Source organism: Schistocerca cancellata, chromosome 8, assembly GCF_023864275.1.
Source record: "Schistocerca cancellata isolate TAMUIC-IGC-003103 chromosome 8, iqSchCanc2.1, whole genome shotgun sequence".
NCBI classification, from domain to species: domain Eukaryota; kingdom Metazoa; phylum Arthropoda; class Insecta; order Orthoptera; family Acrididae; genus Schistocerca; species Schistocerca cancellata.
This window is the reverse complement of record NC_064633.1, coordinates 52975447-52998901: the sequence shown is the minus strand read 5'-3', so window position 1 is coordinate 52998901 and position 23455 is coordinate 52975447. Positions and strand designations below refer to the sequence as shown.

The 23455-nt window shown below is 43.0% G+C and overlaps 1 protein-coding gene and 1 pseudogene across 1 annotated transcript in view; both read left to right on the top strand.

Annotated features, from left to right (window-relative positions):
* Positions 1-23455, top strand: part of LOC126095334 (ras-specific guanine nucleotide-releasing factor 2-like) — a 1914760-nt gene that overhangs the window by 1126278 nt on the left and 765027 nt on the right. The gene's annotated exons all lie outside the window — the stretch shown is intronic.
* Positions 8123-8240, top strand: LOC126095811 (5S ribosomal RNA; annotated as a pseudogene).

Here is a 23455-nt window from a genome sequence, read left to right as displayed (position 1 = left end):
CGCTCGCAAACGGCGAGAGTTTCTACTGCTTGACTTCGTGCTTGCGAAACCCTGCCTGGGCCACCAAGGTCGCTGGACCTCTTCCCAGCTGAGAACGTATGGAACATTACGGGCAGGGCTCTCCAACAAGCTCGGGCCTTTGACGATCTACACGAGCCAATTGGACTTAATTTGGCATGATATCTCTCAGGAGGACATCTAACATCTCTATCAATGAATGCCGAGTCGATAACAGCTTGCATAAGAGCAAGGGGAGGGGAACGGGTAGGGGGACGGGTGGGTGTGGCAACCGACGCGCTTTGACTCGCACAGTTTGTGAAGGTCTCGAATAAATAATCCACTTTTTTTTAAAACTGTGATCATTTGTCCGTCCGTAAACGTACATCACATCTACCGATTTTCGTACCATTCGGACAAGTCCTTCGTGGTGCTTTGTTTTGTTTGTCTTAGAGTGCCATATGCTAAATCTCGAAATATCACTAATCGCAAACTTTGTCCGCCGGCAGGGGTGGCCGAGCGGTTCTAGGCGCTACAGTCTGGAACCGCGCGACCGCTTCGGTCGCAGGTTCGAATCCTGCCTCAGGCATGGATGTGTGTGATGTCCTTAGGTTAATTAGGTTTAAGTAGTTCTGATTTCTAGGGGACTGATGACCTCAGAAGTTCAGTCCCATAGTGCTCAGAGCCATTTGAACCATTTGAAACTTTGTCCCATATACCGATCCACGAATATGGACCACATTTATTTTATGTTTGTTTTAAATTATGATTTGCAAAGTAAACGAGATAGGATATTTAAATTCCTTGTTTTTAATTTCGGTTTTATACACTACTGGCCATTAAAATTGCTACACCAAGAAGAAATGCAGATGATAAACGGATATTCATTGGACAAATATATTATACTAGAACTGACATGTGATTACATTTTCACGCAGCATGGGTGCATAGATCCTGAGAAATCAGTACCCAGAACAATCACCCCTGGCCGAAATAACGGCCTTGATACGTCTGGGCATTGAGTCAAACAGAGCGTGGATGGCGTGTACAGGTACAGCTGCCCATGCAGCTTCAACACGATACCACAGTTCATCAAGAGTAGTGACTGGCGTATTGTGGCGAGCCAGTTGCTCGGCCACCACTGACCAGACGTTTTCCATTGGTGAGAGATCTGGAGAATGTGCTGGCCAGGGCAGCAGTCGAACATTTTCTGTATCCAGAAAGGCCCGTACAGGACCTGCAACATGCGGTCGTGCATTATCCTGCTGAAATGTAGGGTTTCGTAGGGATCATGTGAAGGGTAGAGCCACGGGTCGTAACACATCTGGAATTCAACGTCCACTGTTCAAAGTGCCGTCAATGCGAACAAGAGGTGACCGAGACGTGTAACCAATGGCACCCCATACCATCACGCCGGGTGTTACGCCAGTATGGCGATGACGAATACACACTTCCAACGTGCGTTCACGCGATGTCGCCAAACACAGAGGCGACCATCATGATGCTGTAAACAAAACCTGGATTCTTCCGTTTTGCCATTCGTTAACCCAGGTTCGTCGTTGAGTACACCATCGCAGGCGCTCCTGTCTGTGATGCAGCGTCAAGGGTAACCGCAGCCATGGTCTCCGAGCTGATAGTCCGTGCTGCTGCTAACGTCGCCGAACTGTTCTTGTAGATGGTTGTTGTCTCGCAAACGTCCCCATCCGTTGACTCAGGGGTCGAGACGTGGCTGCACGATCCGTTACAGCCATGCTGATAAGATGCCTGTCATCTCGACTGCTGTTGATACGAGGCGTTAGGATCCAGCAAGGCATTCCGTATTACCCTCGTGAATCCACCGATTCCATATTCTGCTAACACTCATTGGATATCGACCAACGCGAACAGCAATGTCGCGATACGATAAATCGCAATCGCGATAGGTTACAATCCGACCTTTATCAAAGTCGGAAACGTGATGGTACGCATTTCTCCTCCTTACACGAGGCATCACAACAACGTTTTACCAGGCAACGCCGGTCAACTGCTGTTTGTGTATGAGAAATCGGTTGGAAACTTACCTCACGTCGGCACGTTGTAGGCGTCGCCACCAGCGCCAACCTTATGTGAATTCTCTGAAGCTATTCATTTGCATATCACAGCATCTACCTCCTGTCGGTTAAATTTCGCGTCCGCAGCACATTATCTTCGTGGTGTAGCTTGTGAAGATTTCATCGACAATCGTAATTTTGTAGACTTTAGAGACGAAAAATAAAATAAATTATGGTCATTTCCAACTGTAAAATTTTTGGTATTATAGTTCTTGTTCGAGTATCTGCACTCCCCTTCATAAGTAGATATTGTAAAGTAAAATACTACATAGAAGCCGTCGGCCTTTCCGCGTGCTGGGCCAGTTACAAAGTTCGGACAGGGGAATTAGTGGAGATTTCCTCTATCAGACGAATCGGGGGATTTTCTTGAAAACAATATGTACTTATCGAAAGGAACTCCACGCGATTTTTACTCTTTTGCTGTGTATCCAGCCTGTTTTTTTATACTCTGTGTATATTTGGATACCATACAAGTGATACTGCGTGTCGTAGGTCTATGTTTTTCCGGTGAAAGTGTAGCACGAGAACAAGGTACGAAAATTTGTTCCAGATAAATACAGGTCCTGAAGCAGTTTAAGCAGTATCTGTGTGACAGTGGACGTTGCGATTTATATTTACTGCTTGGGCCGTAAAGTGTGCTTCATCTCCTCTTTGCTCCTGACAAATCTACGTTCCGTCAGCAACAAGGCTGCTCGTCTGTACCTCAGTGAGGCAGCTGTTGAGATCTTAAGTCCAATCTTCCACCACACCAATTTTTGCTGCTTGTAGTTTCCATAACGGCTCGTTCACCCATCCACTCACTCGCTCTAACAATCTTAATTCGTGGGCTTACTCATAATATTCCTAAATCTACTTAAATAATCAACAGTTTAAAAATTTTAAATATTATTTCTTGTTTTTCTTTTTAGAAACCTGTGCAGTGAGTTTATCGGCTGTATAATATTTATATTTACTCGAATACTGGGACACTTTCCCTCCAGCTTTAATTGTTAGCGTCCACCACATTCAGTCCTTTCGGAAAAGACAAACGCCAAAAGCAGACCAAGCATTTAAAAATCATGTGCTTCTAGAGACACATCAGAGGTGTTGCTTTCTATTTAGCTGGGAAAATCCTGTAACGTCGAAAGACAAATATTAAAAAGATATATATGACATCAAGTACGCCTGAAAGTTTACTAAAACGATTACCTAAAATAATGGTTAATGTTCACAAGCAGCAAGAGACAGTCAGTATAAATATACTGCTGCTGAGACTTATCGGCTTTCTTATCGCGGGACTCGTAATCATCGGAAGATTTCGGAGAGTAAAGCTGGCGCCGGTCGGTGTGGCCATGCGGTTCTCGGCGCTTCAGTCTGGAACCGCGTGTCCGCTACGGTTGCAGGTTCGAATCCTGCCTCGGGCATGGATCTGTGTGATGTCCTTAGGTTAGTTAGGTTTAAGTAGTTGTAAGTTCTAGGGGACTGATGACCACAGATGTTAAGTCCCATAGTGCTCAGAGCCATTTGAACCATTTTGAAGTAAAGCTGGCAACAGCCAGCAGGTTGGTCTGAACCGCACAGTGCTTCCCTGGACAAAACAGTGCTTCGGTGGGCATGCACCTGGTTGGACGGAACACTGCAGCACTTTTCTAGCCATTCTCCTGGTTGATCGGAAGCCACAGTGCTTCACGGGGCATGCTCCTGGTTGCTGACAAGGGAACATCCCCATTGCACCCCCCTCAGATTTAGTTATAAGTTGGCACAATGGATAGGCTTTGAAAAACTGAACACAGATCAATCGAGAAAACAAGAAGAAGTTGTGTGGAACTATGAAAAAAATTAGTAAAATATACAAACTGGGTCGTCCATGTGCAAGATATGCAACATCAAGGGCAATGTGGGGCGAGGAGCTCCGTGGTCCCTTGGTTAGCGTGAACAGCTGCGGAGCGAGAGGTCCTTGGTTCAAATCTGGCCTCCACTGAAAATTTTGCTTTCTTTATTTTCGCAAAGTTATGATCTGTCCGTTCGTTCATTGACGTCTCTGTTCACTGTAATAAGTTTAGTGTCTGTGTTTTGTGACCGCACCACAAAACCGTGTGATTAGTTGACGAAAGGACGTGCCTCTCCAATGGGAACCAAAAACATTTGATCGCAAGGTCATAGGTCAACCGATTCCTCCACAGGAAAACACGTCTGATATTTTGTATATGACACTGGTGACAGCATGTGCGTCACATGACAGGAATATGTTGTCGACCCACCTAACTAGTACACTTGGCGAATGGGTGAAAAGTTTCTTCTACCTTGCCCGATTTAGGTTTTCTTGTGGATGTAATAATCACTCCAAAAAAAGTGATGAAAACATAAGAGTTTTTCACATAAACTGAAAATAAAAAGTTAAAATTTTCGGTCGAGGGAAGATTTCGTTCCGCAGCTGTTCACGCTAACCACGGGACCACGGAGCTCCTCGCCTCATAGTGCCCTTAATATTGCCTATCTTACGCATGGACGACCCAGTTTGTATATTTTGCTTATTTTTTCATAGTTCCATACAACTTCTGCCTGTTTTCTCGATCGATCTGTGTTCAGTTTTTCAAGGCCTATCCACTGTGCCAACTTATAACTAAATCTGAGGGGGGTGCGATGGGGATGTTCCCTTGTGAGAATGCCCGAGTGCTACACTGAGCATTATCCTGGTTAGTCGGAATGACACAGCGTTGGCTGGGCAAGCTCCTGTTTGGCCAGCGCGCCACAATGCTTCATTGGACAAACTCCTGGTTGGTCGGGAAACCACAGAGCATCGCTGGGCATCATCCTGAGTGGTCAAAACACCACAGTGCTTCCGATGGGCATGCTCTCGTTTGGTTCGAAAACTACAGAGCTTCGCTGGACATGCTTCTTGGTCAGAACGCCACCGTTCTTCTGCTTGCCATGCTCCTGGCTGGTCAGGACGCCAAAGTGTTCGCTGGGCAAGCTCATGGTTGGTCATAATGCCACAGCACTTCATTGGGTATGCTTCTGGTTGGTTGGGACATCGTAGTGCAACGATGGGCATACTGCTTGTTAGCCAGAACGCCACAGTGCTTCCGTTGGGCATGCTATGCTCCTGGTTGGTCAGGACACCACAGTCCTTCGCTTGGCGCGCTTCTGGTTGGTCGGAACGCTGCAGTGCTTTGCTCCTGCTGCACGCGGCACGCCTTTGACTTGCTCAAACCTCTGAACTCACACGTCCAGTCAGTTGCAGTATGGGGCTTACCGTTTAACATGGACGCCGAACCACGCTGCAGCTCGCCATTTTCCACATCAACAAATATTGAGGTAGCAAGTGGCACCTAGTTCAGACTGGGGATCGAGTCAGAAACCTGATTCTGAGATGGAAAGACAAGCAAGTCTGCAACATCAGAGCATGAAGCGGAAACAGTTTTTAAGTTTCTGTAATACATCCTAACCACTACATATTTAGCCTGTTCTGCCGTTTAGCTACAATATTTCTTCGCACGTTATCTGAACAGCGTTTTCCAAAAATTATAGATTCTACAAGCAGAAAGATGTTACTTTAGGAGATCAACCATTGGCAAAAAGGGCGATAAATCCTACGACTATCTTCTTCATTCTTCTCCGTCATATAAGAAGCATGTTGTTCTCATCGTCTCCTTCCTTGTGCTCCGGTGTTTACCCATCTTTTCCACTTTCGTTATTTGCGTTGCTTTTCGATACCGTTGTCATCATCCTTCTTATTGTTTTATGGTTTTACTACGAAACACTTGTGTTCCTGTAATGTCTTCTCAACATAGCTGCTCTACGCTCTTTGATATTTCATACTTGATCATTATCTATTGTGGTCTCTTTCTGCTCCTTTGAACCAGGCTCATTCCGTTTTATCATGTTGCCACATGATCTCTTGTGCCTGTATAGAACTGTTACTTATTTTTATGCTCGCCGTAGCATGGTTAGTTGGTTGACTTCTTGTTTAAAGGGACTAAACTACTAACGTCATCAGTCCCTCATCGTGACATGCACAATTTATATTTGTGCTTGTAGCCTATTTTTATTCCGCTTTTTTCTATAGTCACTATCGTCTTTGCCGGTGACCAGCATTTTTTCAATATTTTTACCCATTTAATCTGTAATGAAAGAGCAGTACCCTATACAATTATAAAATAGAGTTGACTCGGTTCTTGCTGTCAACGTAGTTTCAGGAACTTACATCAGAGCTTGATTATTACAAGCATTTTAACTCGTCACAGCACTTACATCAGTAAATTTCGGCAGTCATCCGTGGACGAAAATACAAATCGAATTTACCGTAATTACATAAGAACCATCATCAAGACCAAGCATGCAGAAGCAGAATCTATGATTATGTAAATAGAAAGGTATTACATATGTTTGACTCTCCATCATTCTGGGGCGTTCTCAAAGTTGTATTATTTTTGAAGAATCAAGTAAGCCAAGATCGCTAGCAATTTTTTCTATTACTACAACCAGTTTCGACATATCTACACCGTCATCATAGGGTCTTGTAAAATTATTAATTGTAAATGCTTGTTACAATACTGAGAGTTACATAGGCTGTTGCGTCAAATGAAACGTGGCAGTGGACATTAGCATGTCACAAATAAAATAACACTCAATTAAAATGTACAACATGTTGTGCTGATGTCCCAACATACACTCATTACATCCTGGAATATTAGCACAACATGTCGTTTGTCTGAATTGTGTATTATTTTATTTGTGACATGCTGATGTTCCCTGCCACGTTTTATTTGACGCAACATCACTATGTCACTTTCAGTATTGCAACAAGCATACGTAGATCTATCTAAAGCGGTTGTAGTAATAAAAAGAATTGCTAGCGATCTTCTCTAACTTGATCCGAGGCTGGTTTGCAAGTTGCCAATTGAAAGTCTGTTCACAGATATAATTCTCAAAAAAAAAATCTTACGTTCATAAAATTTTTTGATCGATTGGAATTCTGCAACTCTGTGATTTGAAAATCAAATCGCACTAACTGCACGTGTACATTGGCATCCTGGGTTAAGGAAACGCGTTGCTATCTTGTAAACTTTTTATTATATTCTTCAGCCTTAGATTACGCGAACGGTATCATTGCTGGTTTAAATTTATAGAAATTCGAATACCTTACATAGTAAGTCGTGAACTCGAGTTACTATCTGAAACATTCTTATCTCCTCACAACTACTCTGTAATAAATTTAAACCGGTAATCATACCATCTGAAAAATTTAAATCTGAAAAGTATAATAAAACAGTGCACAGATAATATTAACGCATATGGCAGCACTCAGATTACATCTGATTGTAGAATAAGTTTGTAGCTCCTTGTTGATACTGCTACTATTCCCGATACGTAACTTATAAATAGTCAGCGCTGTACAACAAAGAATTAATTCTACATTACACTATCACAAAAAAATGAATGGCATTTAGAATTCTTGTTAAGAATAAACAAAAGAAATACGAAAGTAATCAAAAGCAGCAGAAATGAGAGTAAAATATACATAAACATCGTAAGTCTGGAAGACACGGTAAGAAACTAATGGAATTCTGTTATCTGTAAAGCAGAATTAGACGTTTGGCTGAATAAAACAAGACTGACAGAAAGGCAGATTCGCACGTGGGATACAAGCATTCCTCAACGAATTAAAATTTCTCCCAACTACCGGTTGTAGTTAGGTGAAATTTTAGTGAAACTGTATATTTGTGGTGTACGTGAAATACAGCTTCCCAAGAAACATAGAAGGAAAACGGAAAATTGCCAGTTAAAGAAAAGATGAGGTTGCTGAGGGCGTAAGGCGTCTAAGGGTGGACGCAGAACAATTGGTACATGATAGAGACGGCTCACGGGTGTTAAATTTAGCAGTTATGAAGCAAGTGAAAATGTGTCGTAGACTAGGTACGAAGATCTTTAAAGAAATCGAAAGACTGGTGGTTCTGTAGGCAATATTAATTCTTTCATTTCTACCACTTCTCCGAATATCTCCTCAAGAAAACTTTATTTTGTATTTCTAGCTTCTCTATTGAGTAAATTTGGGCAACGGCCTTGCCGCGGTGGATACACCGGTTCCCGTAAGATCACCGAAGTTAAGCGCTGTCGGGCGTGGCCGGCACTTGGATGGGTGACCATCCGGGTCGTCATGCGCTGTTGCCATTTTTCGGGGTGCACTCAGCCTCGTGATGCCAAATGAGGAGCTACTCGACCGAATAGTAGCGGCTCCGGTCAAAGAAAACCATCATGACGACCGGGAGAGCGGTGTGCTGACCACACGCCCCTCCTATCCGCATCCTCGCCTGAGGATGACACGGCGGTCGGATGGTCCCGATGGGCCACTTGTGGCCTGAAGACGGAGTGCTTTTATTGAGTAAATTTCTTATTCTTTTGTATTTAGCTTTTTCTTTGCCGTCAGTTTCCTTTCTGCATAGCCTTCTGTTTTCGGTAAACTGAAAAACATCTGCTGTAATCCATTTCCGCTTGCTTTTGGGTTAAGTTGGCACAGTGCCCCCTGAAGCGGCCACAGCTCACTATAAGACTCTGCAATAGGTGCCCGCTTTCGGCTGTGGAAGCTTCTTCAAGCACGATGGCTCACAACGTAATTCTTCCGGCGTCAGCCGAGCCTCACTTCGGAATTACCAAGCATCTTGTGACTCACATTAGCATTTGTGTGACTTCGAATGACATCGAAAACCAATTTTCAGTATGATTCAGTGGAACAAAACTAATTTATTTATTCATTTACTTAGCGTATAGCACTACACGTGAAATACAGTCAGGAAAACATGAAAAATACATGAATTTAAGAAGTCCGCAATCAGCTGGTAACATCGATCTTTATTAAAACATCGCCGGTTTCGTAGCCTGAAGTCGCATCATCATGTGCAACTTACATGGTAAAAACCCAAGTACAGTGTCACCACATTTCGCGGATATTAAAATAAATGAAGGAATCTCTAAAACATACTCACAACGTTAAAAGATCGTAATCAAACGCACTGCTCCTAGTCGAAATTTACTGTTGAATGAATATCGTCAGTACCATGACTAGCGAAAGGTAAAGAAGGCATGATCCATTCGTTAAAATTTGCCACAATCTAAAAAGAAAGAAAAACGAAAATATTTTATAGTGAACGGACCCTAAAAGTTTTTACAAAGGAGCCGGATTGGCGATAAAAAATTGTCACTGATAATATGATTAGTCGCAGCACTATGCATATGTGGAAAGTATCAGTTGGCATACAGCAGGGCAGCTCGGTGAAGCTAAGGCAACGAACAACAAATAGCTGGCTGGTGTAACGGAAGCCATCTAGTGGTCAGTGTGACGTCATGTAGTGGTGACCGGGAGCGATGGGTCGATACCTTCACAAGCGAGAACAATACAGAATTGTATTAAGCACTAACACGTAATCGTACAAACAATCAAAATTAGCCAGAATGCTATGGTGCTTTAAATCGAATTGATCATTCAACGTGAACTGTACATTTTCGTTTGTATATCTAAAAATTTCTACTTCCTCTAACATATTCCAAATATGGTTGTTTTTTCTTTTTATGAATTATTTTTAAATTTTTTGAAGGGCTTGTGATGCGGTGCCCCTCTTCGCGTAAGTGCACTGTTAATGCAGATTGTGGGTTACTTAAATCAAGGTGTTCTTGAAATCTTATTCGAAATGACATATCGGTTTGTACTATATATTTCTTGGGGCAATTATTGCATGTAACGCAGTATACTCACGCTTCATTACATTTATTTATTTATCGCCGCTTTTTCCTTGTGCCTGAGTTTTCTGCCTAGTTCCGAAAATGTAGAATACGATGGAATAATGTTTTTAGATCTCATACATCTACCAGATTTTTCGGATATTGTGCCCAGATATGGTATTCTACAAAAAAAAAAAAAAAAAAGAAAAAAAAACAAAAAAAAAAAAAAACAGAGCGTTCCTTTGTCTGCTGGGCTGGTGTAAGCGTTATAAAATCTGCCTCTGATTTTTCCTTTTGCAGCATACTTCTATTAATTACGTTAACAATTCCTGGGTCGTTACCGTTTTGATACACTGTATACTGTATAATCTCATATTCAGCCACTTGAGCTTCACAAATAAGGGGCACTTCATACATACGGTTGAATATGGCTCGGGATGTTGTGGATTTATATCGATTGGGTGAAGTAACTGCCTATGTATAACAACTGTCGTGACTGGCTTTCGGTAAATATCGAAGCGTATATTTCCATTTTTAGGGGTCAGTTGGAGGTCCAAAAACGGTTAAGTGTCGCCCGTCACCCAGATAAACTCTCAGTTGACACTGCTCGACAATGTGCCGGGCGGTCTGTTTCGGCGTTCGACAGTCACAACTTGGCAATGGCTACTTACCCCTCTTGTGCAGGTTGTATGCACACACTATATATCATGTTCGGATGTGATTTATATTCTTCCACTCGTGCTATGAAAGTTCAAAGATATCGCACTTGAGGAGGAGCATTTGTAGTATATATTTAATGTTATTTGCTATCAGCGAGCTGCTGGCGAGTCACAGGGGTACATTTCTGGAAAGAAGTCGGTTTGTTCTCAACCAGGGAATATCTTCGTGGGTGGAACGCTGGATATTATTCTTTCAGCGGGCCTTCACCAGAAGAGGAGCTACGTGGCTGAACGCCGAAAGTCAGCGTAAGGGAGCAGTCCTTATGCAACCGGAAACGACACCCATGGCTGCTTTGATCGTTGCTCGTGTCCGTAGGTGTGATCTCAATGTACTCCAAATGTGACCTCTGGGTGATGCTAAAAGAAAAAGCAACAGTGATCCTGCAGCCAGACCTGTTTTCCCAGTAAGATCTTGTGGCTATAATGCACATGGAATCAAATGGAACAAAATAGAAATCAGGGATAATTACTTACAAATTACTCATTCTGTTCGCATACAAATCGTGTTTATAATATACTGATTGAACCGAGATAACGTTGGGTCAGAAGGACTAAAAATCGTACAAAAGCAAAAACCACTACTTGAAAGCTGAGAAGAATGCTGTTGATATATCATTCTGTTCGAAGATTGCAAATCTGAATTCAGATTTTGCTCAGGAAAAATTATTTGGTAAGTTATCGATCCACTTGTATTAAAACGTCGTCTTTAATTAGAACAACTTACTTTTATAGATGTATTTCAATGTCGTACACGGTCCGTGATGCTTGAATTGCTTCATGATGCTTTTCAAAGTGTCAAGTTGAGCTGTGCTGCTGTGTCAAGATATGCATAATTAATTCACAACTACCGCGAGATCTGTTATGAGAATTTGGGCTCGCCGACGATGTAAACGACTATTCTTCTTCGGCCTTCTGTAGACGAAATCGCATGAACTCTTCTTTATTTCCGACAACCGATTTCGATAGATACAACTGTCGTCTTCTGGCGTTCAAAAATTATGACTTGGATCCTCATGCCATGTTATCATAATGGTCGATGAAATGTAGCACATTATAAAAATATTTATCTAAATAAAACATTTACAATTGAAAAGCACCTTGTGCACATGGCCATATCCGTACACACTGCGCTCACAGATGACTGTTTTCGTTTGCTTGACACGTTCCATTCATTGATGCCCCACCTTAGACGAGGTGTATGGCACAACTGTTGCAGAACAGCTCCGTAGCGTCGCATACAGTCATCGCAGCGGGCGCCATGGCGACCATGGAAAGTTTCCCGACAGCCTCAGCGTGCCTGAGACTTCCGCACCTAGGTCGCATTCTTTGCACGTCTTCCTCGTGCGCATTCACTTTTGGTGATCATGCTTTTACCAAGCGTCCTCAAGTTGGTGACGCCAATACTGGGCCTCTAGACTGCCATACGGCTTTTGAGAGACGTTACTAAATGCAACTGCAGAACTCCTTCACCCAAATCAGATGAAGTTGCAAATATAACTGTAGATGGCACTGCTCAAGATTCTCTTACATGAACTGCTTATTTGTTTCTAAAATTTCTCATAGAACATTTGAGTGGTGCCCTGAGGAACTGTATTTCCACATCTTCGTTTTGGTCTTTCTCTTGACTTTTGTGTCGTGTAGTGGGATTGTAAGACAGGATTAGAGCCATCTAATTTTTGTATGTAAAGAATATCTGGGCGTAACGTTGCAGAGGGATAAGAAACGGAACGAGCATGTAACGATTGTAGTAGCGAACGCGAACAGTCGCTTCGGTTTATTAAGGGAATTGTATCCTCATTTTCCTTTATCTGTTCAGACATCCCAGAACTTTTACTCATTGACAGATTTGTTCTTAATATTTAGGCGCGTTGTATCCCATGGTTATCAACTCATCCTCCAGCAGTTCAGTTAGTAAGCCCGATAATACATTTACAATATCGCTCAATGTGAGCCCTCAGTGATAATTGGAAATTGACTAATATAGTAGAACACATCAACGGTTCGAGTGACATGGTACAAAATTCATTGAACTTGCCATAGCATTCTCTCTTAGATTATTTAAACAGCATAAACATACATCAGTTTTGATTGTAATGATATTAAAGGGAATTTGTTCCAGATTTGTATTTATTTTTATTGTTTCAAAGCAACAAAAACACTAAATTCACACACTGTCAATATCTGACTTTACAGAGGGTAGAAGTCCAGGTAACAATATATCAGTATGGTCTCACTACGAGTATCTATTGTCACGCATGAGCTTTTGTTAGGATAAGGGGTAAGACTCTGAACATATCATGATCAAACATAGCGCTTCACATACATACGCACGCAGTTGATCCAAGCTACCCCGTTGATCACAGACATATGCAAAAAAGGTGTCAGCAATTTAAGCAAAATTCTTTTGATCTCGTTTACCTCTCATCAGTGACTACGTAATATCTCAAATCAAATGGCAACACAAATGCACACTGTCAGTCTTGTTCACATCAGTATTTAGTGCAATATAGGCACTTATGTCAGATATGTTTGCTCAACTCAAATCACAACGAAAACCCACCATATTTGTTTATCATTTCCTACATTAAACAACGCACCAGGCACACTTAACATCGGATTGACTTAACGAGTTCAACCGAGATATTAAATTGGATCACTAGTACTTTATTAATCTTGCTGAATGGCATGCCTCACTCATACGTGTGTGAACAGGAAAAACAAATAAAAATCTCTACAAATCCGAAAAATTTTCTGCAAAATATTTATATCGTTCGTAGTTCACCTAATATCATTGTCAATGAACTTATAATTCATCCAAATCGCAACAAAATGCCAAAGAAAGGAGAGGGCTGGGGGGACTTACAGGTTGCCAAAAGCATGTCCACGTGTTCAGACACAACTCGCAAAGAAACGCAAGGGTACTGAATTAAATATTGACGTAAAGGGTCCCTAAATTCACTCGTTTTACTTTAAGCGATCTCGCAGTACGTTTAATATTACAGGAGGGTAGTAGATTACACAGGTTTTGTCTCTGATTCACACTGGCGTAGCCACGTGGCTAAGTACCACTCACAAGGAATACGCTCTACATTAAACTAAATTTCAATATCAATCGAACATCACTTGACTGAATCGCCTTGAGTAGCCTCCCTAGTAATGAAATGTTTCTAGAACATAGATCTAAACTTACTTACGATGGCACGAAGTACATCCTGCGACCGTGTGGTCACAGACACACACACACACACACACACACACACACACACACACACACACACACACATACATACACACACACAAATCATTAAAAAAACAACAAAACCCACTAAAATTGCTACACAAAGTTTATATCCTTGGAACCGTATTCACTCCATAGACTATCAAACACAGGCGGTAGTACGCAACGTCGATGTTTCGATATGATAAGCAGCTCCCAAATAAATACCGCCAGCATATGGCCAAGTACAAGATACAGATACAAATTTTAATTTCTGGAATGTAATTAACCAAAATTATGTCGCTTTAGCAACACCATGAGGTTTTACACAAACTGAAACATTCCAAAACAACCTAGCAATACCAGTATGACCGTGAACTGATGTTTCACGTTACACATGGCCACATGTTTAGGTGCACAACTTTTACAGTCAAATTAATCCAAATAATATTAATTAAAACTTCACTGAAAGCTTTGACATTCATGTTTTGGTGCACAACTTTTACAGTCAAATTAATCAAAATAATATTAATTAAAACTTCATTGAAAGCTTTGACATCTTAATTGACTCTAACCCAACCGCTGTGAGCATTTTTTACAAGAGAATATTACACTCCTACATCTTTTGTTATCAATCCACGAGCAGTGCACCTCGACTATACCCGTTCCGCCTTCACATCAGGCGCCGTGTGACTTTTCCTGCTCAACCGCCCCCCCCCCCCCTGTTCAAACCGAGTGGTGGAGGTGTCTGTTCTGCTGTGACCAACCTAACAGCCTCTACTCTGTTGAATTAGACTATATTTGGTCCCTGTTCCCTTTGCTTAAATTTCCTTACAAGGCTAAGTTGGTACTACCCTACACTACTCCTACTGTCCCTAAATAACAATGATTTCGATATATACATATATTTATTTCATTCAAACTTCCATGCATTCACACGCACCAGGAAATTGTAAGAAAAGGAGCGTGACATGATTAAAACACAAAAGAGTCCAACCTTCCTAGTCATCGAGAGAAGTACGACAAAAAACCTGTCGGAAAAATTATTGAAGTCTTAATTAACGATAACAAATTTGTTTAAAGAGAGAAACAACAAATGATGTGAAGAAACAGTTACCTTTCAGAGAGGATACCACGTACAGCATACAAGCGCGACCATTCTTGAGTACTGTTCGAGTTCCTGGGTTCCCCACCATGGATTTAAGTAAGACATCGAAGCAAGTCAGACGCGGGCTGCTAGGTTTGTTACCGATGGAGTCGATCAAAACGCAGATATTACAGAAATGCTTCGGAAGCTCAAATGGAAATCCCTGGAGGGAAGGTGACGTTCTTTACGAGGAACACTATTGAGAATTTCGAGAACCGGCACTTGAAACTGACTGCACAACGATTATGCTGACACCGAGACACATTTCGCGTAGGGACGACAAAGACCAGGTAAGGGAAATTAGCACTCGTATGGAAGTATATCAGCAGTCGTTTTTCCCTTGCTCCGTTTGTGGGCAGAACAGGAAAGGAAATGACCAGTCCTCCACGCATCGTAGGGTGGCTTCCGTGGTATGTAGATATAAAAAAAATTACGAAGCGACTATCTCATTCAGGAATCGCATCTGAATGTTGGTTGGCTTTGAAAAAATTGTTTTATGTCTCCTGCGAAAAGGAGAAATGTGCACAGCAACGTGTCGGAAAGCTGGACGCCAAATGGGACGAGTTTATCGCCCTACGATTTGCTGCTCTCATTGGTCGGGATCACTCGACTATCATGTCAATATGGAATCAGGACTGCAATTCTCAGTGCCACGCTAGATCTAAACGGTCCCACTCTTCTAGCACAGAAGAGGACGTACATATTTTCCGCTCGGCCGTGCGGAATCGTACAGTCAAGTTACACACCTCGAGTCAGGAAAGAGGCTTACTGCAGCACGACGAGTACCCATACAGACAATTATTTATTTTGCTACACCTACAATATTATCCACACAGGCAGTTCAAATGGCTCTGAGCACTATGGGACTTAACTTCAAAGGTCATCAGTGCCCTAGAACTTAGAACTACTTAAACCTAACTAACCTGAGGACATCACACACATCCATGCCCGAGGCAGGATTCGAACCCGCGACCGTAGCGGCCGCGCGGTTCCAGACTGTAGCGCCTTTAACCGCTTGGCCACCACGGCCGGCCCACACAGGCAGTGCAAAGATGTCCAGCACCACGGATTCTGAGCACGGCGACTGTTGTCGAGGCTTCCGACGAACGGCAAAAAAGAAGGGAATACCTGTCGTCAACATCGAGCTCATTAGAGAAGGACCACGAGCGCTGATTGTGTCAAGCACCGTGCGCTTTCAGACGAGCCACCCCTGTATTTACCTGAAGCGGTTTAGGGAAACCACGAAGTACCTATATCAGGATAATAGGACGTGTGTTTGAACGGTCGTTCTCCCGAATGCGAGTCCACAGTGCTAACCACTGCGACACGTCGCTCCGTTCGGTCGAATCGCAACGGAGATAGCCGCACCTAAAGAAGCAAAAAAATGTCTCTGAGCACTATGGGACTTAACATCCATGGTCATCAGTCCCTTGAACTACTTAAACCTAACTAACCTAAGGACAGCACACAACACCCAGCCATCACGAGGCAGAGGAAATCCCTGACCCCGCCGGGAATCGAACCCGGGAATCCGGGCATGGGAAGCGAGAGCGCTACCGCACGACCACGAGATGCGGGCCCTAAAGAAGCTATTTAGGGAGAGAGTGGCCAATCGGCCCGTGGCTGCCATGTTTTCACCAGATTGCGCGCGGGACGTGCAGTTAAGTAGCGACGCAAGTTGAAAGGTAGCCACTTCACGAGTAAAATGAGGCATTTGTTTGACGCATGAGACCAAGGCAAATTTTCTAGCTTAATACTCGGTACATGATTAAAACAGATGCCATTCGTCTATGTTTATATAGGCCTAACAAATTTGTGAGCATATGGAAGTGTCGTGAAGCAGTGTGTATGCCTGCCGAATTTCAACAGCTCTATTTTATGATGCTATATAAACATAGACAACTGATTAATAAGAAAAAGAAGCTCTCAGAGTACATTATGCTATTTCAGACCTTTCCGTGCGGATATTCATCGCTGAAATTGGTAAAGTCTTGTCTCTTTCCGTCCCCACGTAATGCATTTTAAGTGTGTGTCGATCTTATAACATTTTCTTATGCTGGCAAAACACGTCATTCTGTATACACTCTTAGGAACTCTATGCCACAGAAAATCGGAAAAATATCAATACTTAGGTACTCTACTGAAACAGCAGAAAGTAATTGAAAATAGGTAACTGAATATCAACACGATAATTATAATTTACAGGAATGTAAATAGCCAGGCCTACAGAGCCAAGTGAGAGTCGCCAGTCGGAAGTATGTAGACTTTAGGGTTCCGTATACATGTTAAAACACATCGTGTAGTATGAATTGTCACTCAGAACCATTAAAAGTCTAGAAAATAACGCTTATAAAAATCTGGAATGGGCAAGATTCGAACTCACGACCTTCGGATTACGAAGTTAAAACTCTACCCCTGCGCTACAATGGCACATTAGTGTTACTACCTTGATCTTTTACTTTTTCAAGTGTGGAGGGGATGTATTGGTAAACAGATTATTCCGTAATTTTTAAAATTTTGTTTTATAGGCATTAAAAGCATATAGAAAAAAATTGATTGTTCGATACACAAAGAAACCAAACGAGCTTTCTAACAGCGACAACCAGTGAGTAAAACACATGTAACATAGGATCATCTCATGACTGCAAGAGTTCCTTTTACTTACCACAGAACAAAATGTTATTCCTTGGGTCGTACTAACGGCATATCACAGGAGAAAATAACTTACTTCACACAGAAAGGAATAATTTGTTGGTTTCCGTAAGTCGCCTTTACGATTACCACCTTCTCGGTTGACTTTCACTGCCCACTGTTTACGTCTTTCTTCATTTCTTGGGAAAACGAACATCATATATCCATCTTGACTTCGGTTTTTGCACCCAACAGCAGAGCATCCAGGCATTCCTCTTGACTGTCCTTGATGATTTTGTAATTCATATTATTTGTGACACTCAGTAAAAATACTTGAAATAAAAATTTTGTCTCTAATAGTGCTGTGAAGTTCTAAAAGTATCGTCAAAGATCCGACCAACAGAGTGATTGTAATGTAATTTACGTAAATAGAACCGAGAGAGAATATGCAAAAGTCCTTCAATACAATAACTGTACAACGGAATTGGCGTTCGAAGCGTTAAAAAGAACCAATAGTACAGAATCACACACAGTAGCTATTTATACTCGTGCCAAGTCAGCGTCAGTTTGGTAAAACCATGGCGTCCTCGTCTCTCAGCCAATCAGCGACGCTATCACCACTGGCCAACCTCTCCCTCTATAGAGGCTCTCTAGCCGCACCGACTCTGCTGCGCCCCCCACCGATGCTGGACGCAGGAGCGCCACCCCGCCGCTTTCCCAGTTCAGCGCACATAATCTCGACGGACGTACTGCTGTGCGGTGGTTCCGAGAGGAACGAACGTCACCAGACTGCATTTTTCTTCCTCACACGGGACAGAGACCTGGCGTGATGGTACAGGGCGGCATCGGTTACGAGACACGCACGGACAGCTGCCGATGCGTTTCCAGTTGTTGAGAGTAGTGGCTGTGCTCCCTGATATCTAAGTGGCGTTATCTTTCAGCAAGATAATGCGAGACTGCATGTTCGCCCTTCTGTCCTGACCTACGACGACAGTGTTCGATTGTCGCCCCGACCGGAACGCTCTGCGACTCTCTCACGCAGTGAAAACATGCGGTCACAGTCTGACGAGAGACTGACGCGCCACCATTCACGTGGTGTTAAAGCAGCACGGAACGACGTACTCGCGTATGTCACCCAAACTCGTTTCGACCCGATGCTCAACCGGATGACGGGACAGTTTTACAGCCGCCAGAAGCAACAGCTCCGTATGTCAGTATACCGCGAGATCACCTACAATTTAATCACAAATTGCCCCTACTGTACCGGGCACGCCCTGAAAGTAGCAATTACTTACACTACTGGACATTAAAATTGCTACACCAAGAAGAAATGGACAAATATATTATACTAGAACTGACATGTGATTACATTTTTACGCAGTTTGGGTGCATAGATCCTGAGAAATCAGTACCCAGAGCAACCACCTCTGGCCATAATAACAGCCTTGATACGCCTGGACGTTGAGTCAAACAGAGCTCGGATGGTGTGTACAGGTACAGCTGACCATCCAGCTTCAACTCGATACCACAGTTCATCAAGAGTAGTGACCGGCGTATTGTGACGAGCCAGTTGCTCGGCCACCATTGACCAGACGTTTTCAGTTGGTGAGAAATCTGGAAAATGTGCTGGCCAGGGCATCAGTCGAACATTTTTTGATCCAGAAAGACCCGTACAGGACCGGCAACAAGCGATCTTGCATTATCCCGCTGGAATGTAGGGTTTCGCAGGGATCGAATGAAGGGTAGAGCCACGGGTAGTAACACATCTGAAATGTAACGTCCACTGTTCAAAGTGCCATCAATGCGAACAAGAGGTGACCGAGACGTGTAACCAATGGCACCCCATACCATCACGCCGGGTGATACGCCAGTATGGCGATGACGAATACACGATTCCAACGTGCGTTCACCGCGATGTCGCCAACCACGGATGCGACCATCATGATGCTGTACACAGAACCTGGACTCATCCGAAAAAATGACGTCATGCCATTCGTGCACCCAGGTTCGTCGTTGAATACACCATCGTAGGTAGTCCTGTCTGTGATGCAGCGTCAAGGGTAACCGCAGCCATGGTCTCCGAGCTGATAGTCCATGCAGCTGCAAACGTCGAACTGTTCGTGCAGATGGTTGTTGCCTTCCAAACGTCCCCATATGTTGACTCAGGGATCGAGACGAGGCTACACGATCCGTTGCAGCCATGAGGATAAGATGCCTGTCATCTCGACTGATAGTGATACGAGGCGTCTCCAGCAAGGCATTCCGTATTACCCTCGTGAACCCACCGATTCCATATTCTGCTAACAGTCATTGGATCTCGACCAACGCGAGCAGCAATGTCGCGATATGATAAACCGCAATCGCGATAGGCTACAATCCGACCTTTATCAAAGTCGGAAACGTGGTGGTACGCATTTCTCCTCCTTACACGAGGCATCACATCAACGTTTCACCATTGAACGCCGGTCAACTGCTGTTTGTGTATGAGAAATCGGCTGGAAACTTTCCTCATGCCAGCACGTTGTAGGTGTCACCACCGGCGCCAACCTTGTGTGAATGCTCTGAAAAGCTAATCATTTGCAAATCACAGCATCTTCTTCATGTCGGTTAAATTTCGCATCTGTAGCACGTCATATTCGTGGTGTAGCAATTTTAATGGCCAGTAGTTTATTTGCAATCCTCAGTCCTTGCTGGTGCTGCAAATCCAATCACAATTAGTGTATTGTACCGAGACATTTAGAAACTGCATCCAGGCAAACTACATCGACTGAAAATTTCTCTTCACACTGAATTTAGTACATCTATTAAAAAACAACTGTATCTCATTCTTATGACGGATGGCGTTTGTGTTTTCAATGCACTGAAAGTTCAAACATCGTAGCAAACAGTAACAGGCACGTGGCCTGTGCGATCATACTTTCGACAAAGGTATAAAGTGCGTAGGCTACATACCTGGAGCTTCGCAAGGAATCCTGTCAGTGCGTTGTAAGAGAGACGGCAGCGGAGTTGCAGAAAAGCGGGAAACCGGGAAGATAGATTGAGGAAGGTGGACGTGTAGCTCGTGAAAACGACCTGGTTCCTACGGGACTATTCAGAAGAGTAATTTTTAACCGCGCTTTCGACAGCGCCCAGTAATTTACTAGTCTGACGCTGAGAAAAACGAATAATTTAACAGCCCGTCTCTGGCAGCTGGCAGCTGGACAGGAACAAACACCTCTTTTAACAAGCCGCAATGCTTTTCGTCTCACGGGTGAGAAAAATTTAGACGGCACGCGAAAAGAGTAAACTTGAAGTAAGAATACTTTAAGGGTATGGGGAAATATAATGGTAACCCACATTAGCTATGAATGGAGATATTCAATTAGGAAAGTGTAAAAACATATTTCATTTACAGGTTGGTCCATTCAACGTGACCGGGCCAAATCTCTCAAGAAATAAGCGTCAAACGAAAAAACTACAAATAACGAAACTTGTCTAGCTTGAAGGGGGAAACCAGATGGCGCTGCCATAGGTCAAAAGAATATCAACTGCGTTTTTCTTTTTTTAAATAGGAACCACAATTTTTTATTACACATTCGTGTAGTACGTAAAGAAATATGAATGTTTTAGTTGGACCACTTTTTTCGCTTTCGGATAGATGGGGCTGTAATAGTCACAAACATATGGCTCACAATTTTAGACGAACAGTTGGTAACAGGTAGGTTTTTTAAATTAAAATACAGAACGTAGATACGTTTCAACATTTTATTTCGGTTGTTCCAATGTGACACATGTACCTTTGTGAACTTATCATTTCTGAGAACGCATACTGTTACAGCGTGATTACCTGGAAATAGCACATTAATACAATAAATGCTCAAAATGATGTCCGTCAACCTCAATGCATTTGGCAACACGTGTAACGGCATTCCTCTCAACAGTGAGTAGTTAGCCTTCCGTAATGTTCGCACATGCACTGACAATGCGCTTACGCATGTTGTCAGTGTTGTCGGTGGATCACGATAGCAAATATCCTTCAACTTTCCCCGCAGAAAGAAATCCGCGGACGTCAGATCCGGTTAAAGTGCGGGCCATGGTATGGTGCTTCGACGACCAATCCACCTGCCATGAAATATGTTATTCAATACCGCTTCAACCGCACGCGAGCTGTACCGGACATCCATCATGTTGGAACTACAACGCCATTCTGTCACGCAGTGAAACATCTTGTAGTAACATCGGTAGAACATTACGTAGGAAATCAGCATACATTGCACCATTTAGATTGTCATCAACAAAATGGGGGCCAATTATCTTTCCTCTCATAATGCCGCACCATACGTTAACCCGCCAAGATCGCTGATGTTCCACTTGTCGCAGCCATCGTGGATTTTCCGTTGCCCAATAGTGCGTATTATGCCGGTTTACGTTACCGCTGTTGGTGAATGACGCTTCGTCGCTAAATAGAACGCGTGCAAAAAATCTGTCATCGTCCCGTAATTTCTCTTGTGTCCAGTGGCAGAACTGTGCAAGACCCTCAAAGTCGTCGCCATGCAATTCCTGGTGCATAGAAATATGGTATGGGTGCAATCGATGTTGATGTAGCATTCTCAACACCGACGTTTTTGAGATTCCCGAACTCGCGCAATTTGTCTGCTACTGATGTGCGGATTAGCCGCGACAGCATCTAAAACACCTACTTGGGCATCATCATTTGTTGGAGGTCGTGGGTGATTTTTCACATGTGGCTGAACACTTCCTGTTTCCTTAAATAACGTAACTATCCGGCGAACGGACCGGACACTTGGATGATGTCGTCCAGGATACCGAACAGCGTACATAGCACACACCCGTTGGGCATTTTGATCACAATAGCCATACATCAACACGATATCGACCTTTTCCGCAATTGGTAAACGGTCCATTTTAACACGGGTAATGTATCACGAAGCAAATACCGTCCGCACTAGCGGAATGTATTACAGCGCCATCTATCACAAAGCGAAAAAAGTGGTCCAACTAGACCATTCATATTTCTTTACGTACTACACGAATATGTAATAAGAAATGGTGGTTCCTATTTTTAAAAAAACGAAGTTGACATCCGTTTGACCTATGGAAGCGCCATCTAGCGGGCCAACCATAGCGCCATCTGGTTTCCCCCTTCAAGCTACACGAGTTTCGTTCTTTGTAGTTCTTTCGTTTGATGCTTATTTTGTGAGATATTTGGCCCGGTCACTATCAATGGACCACCCTGTATCAGTTGTTAATATTTTATTGTGTATGCAACTGGTAGTCACCGTACAACATCTTAAGCATACAAATCAATGGAAAAAATACAAACTGTAAGTTAATAATATCCAAAAATCTGTCTTGTTCTAGCTTTGGTGAACATATTATGTGGCATACCATGCAATAAACACATGACAGCTGAAAATTCTCACATTTCGTCTGCAGATGCATCTACATCCTCATTCTCATTTGTAGATGTCTTCGTAGTTTTTATTGCTTCGTAGAATTTATGATAAATAGGTGTATCCAGTTCAGTGCATTTATGATGTCTTGTTTCTTCTTCGAGTCAACTGGACCTCATTTGTGTAAAATGACTTTCTGCCAGTTTTCTCCAGATGCGAAGAAGATTCCTGGGTCATCTGCATCGAGGAGAAGCCGTACAGCATCTCGCAATGACACCTCGTACCCTTCTACTGAGATATTCTTTTGACTAAACGTCTAACTCATGTCACTGATGCATACAAAACCTTCTGACATAACATGGACACGAAACGGTCGCCTTTGGCCACACTTCTTCAACATTTCCACCCAGTCCTGACGGGCATATACAAATTTCACAATTCGGCGAACATATTGCTACACAACAGCAAAATCTCGATCGCTTGGCAACATGGAATGTTCAGGAAGTGGGAGGTGCTGCTCAGTGGTGGAAGAACCTCCTTTTGCTATAAACAGCATCCAAACA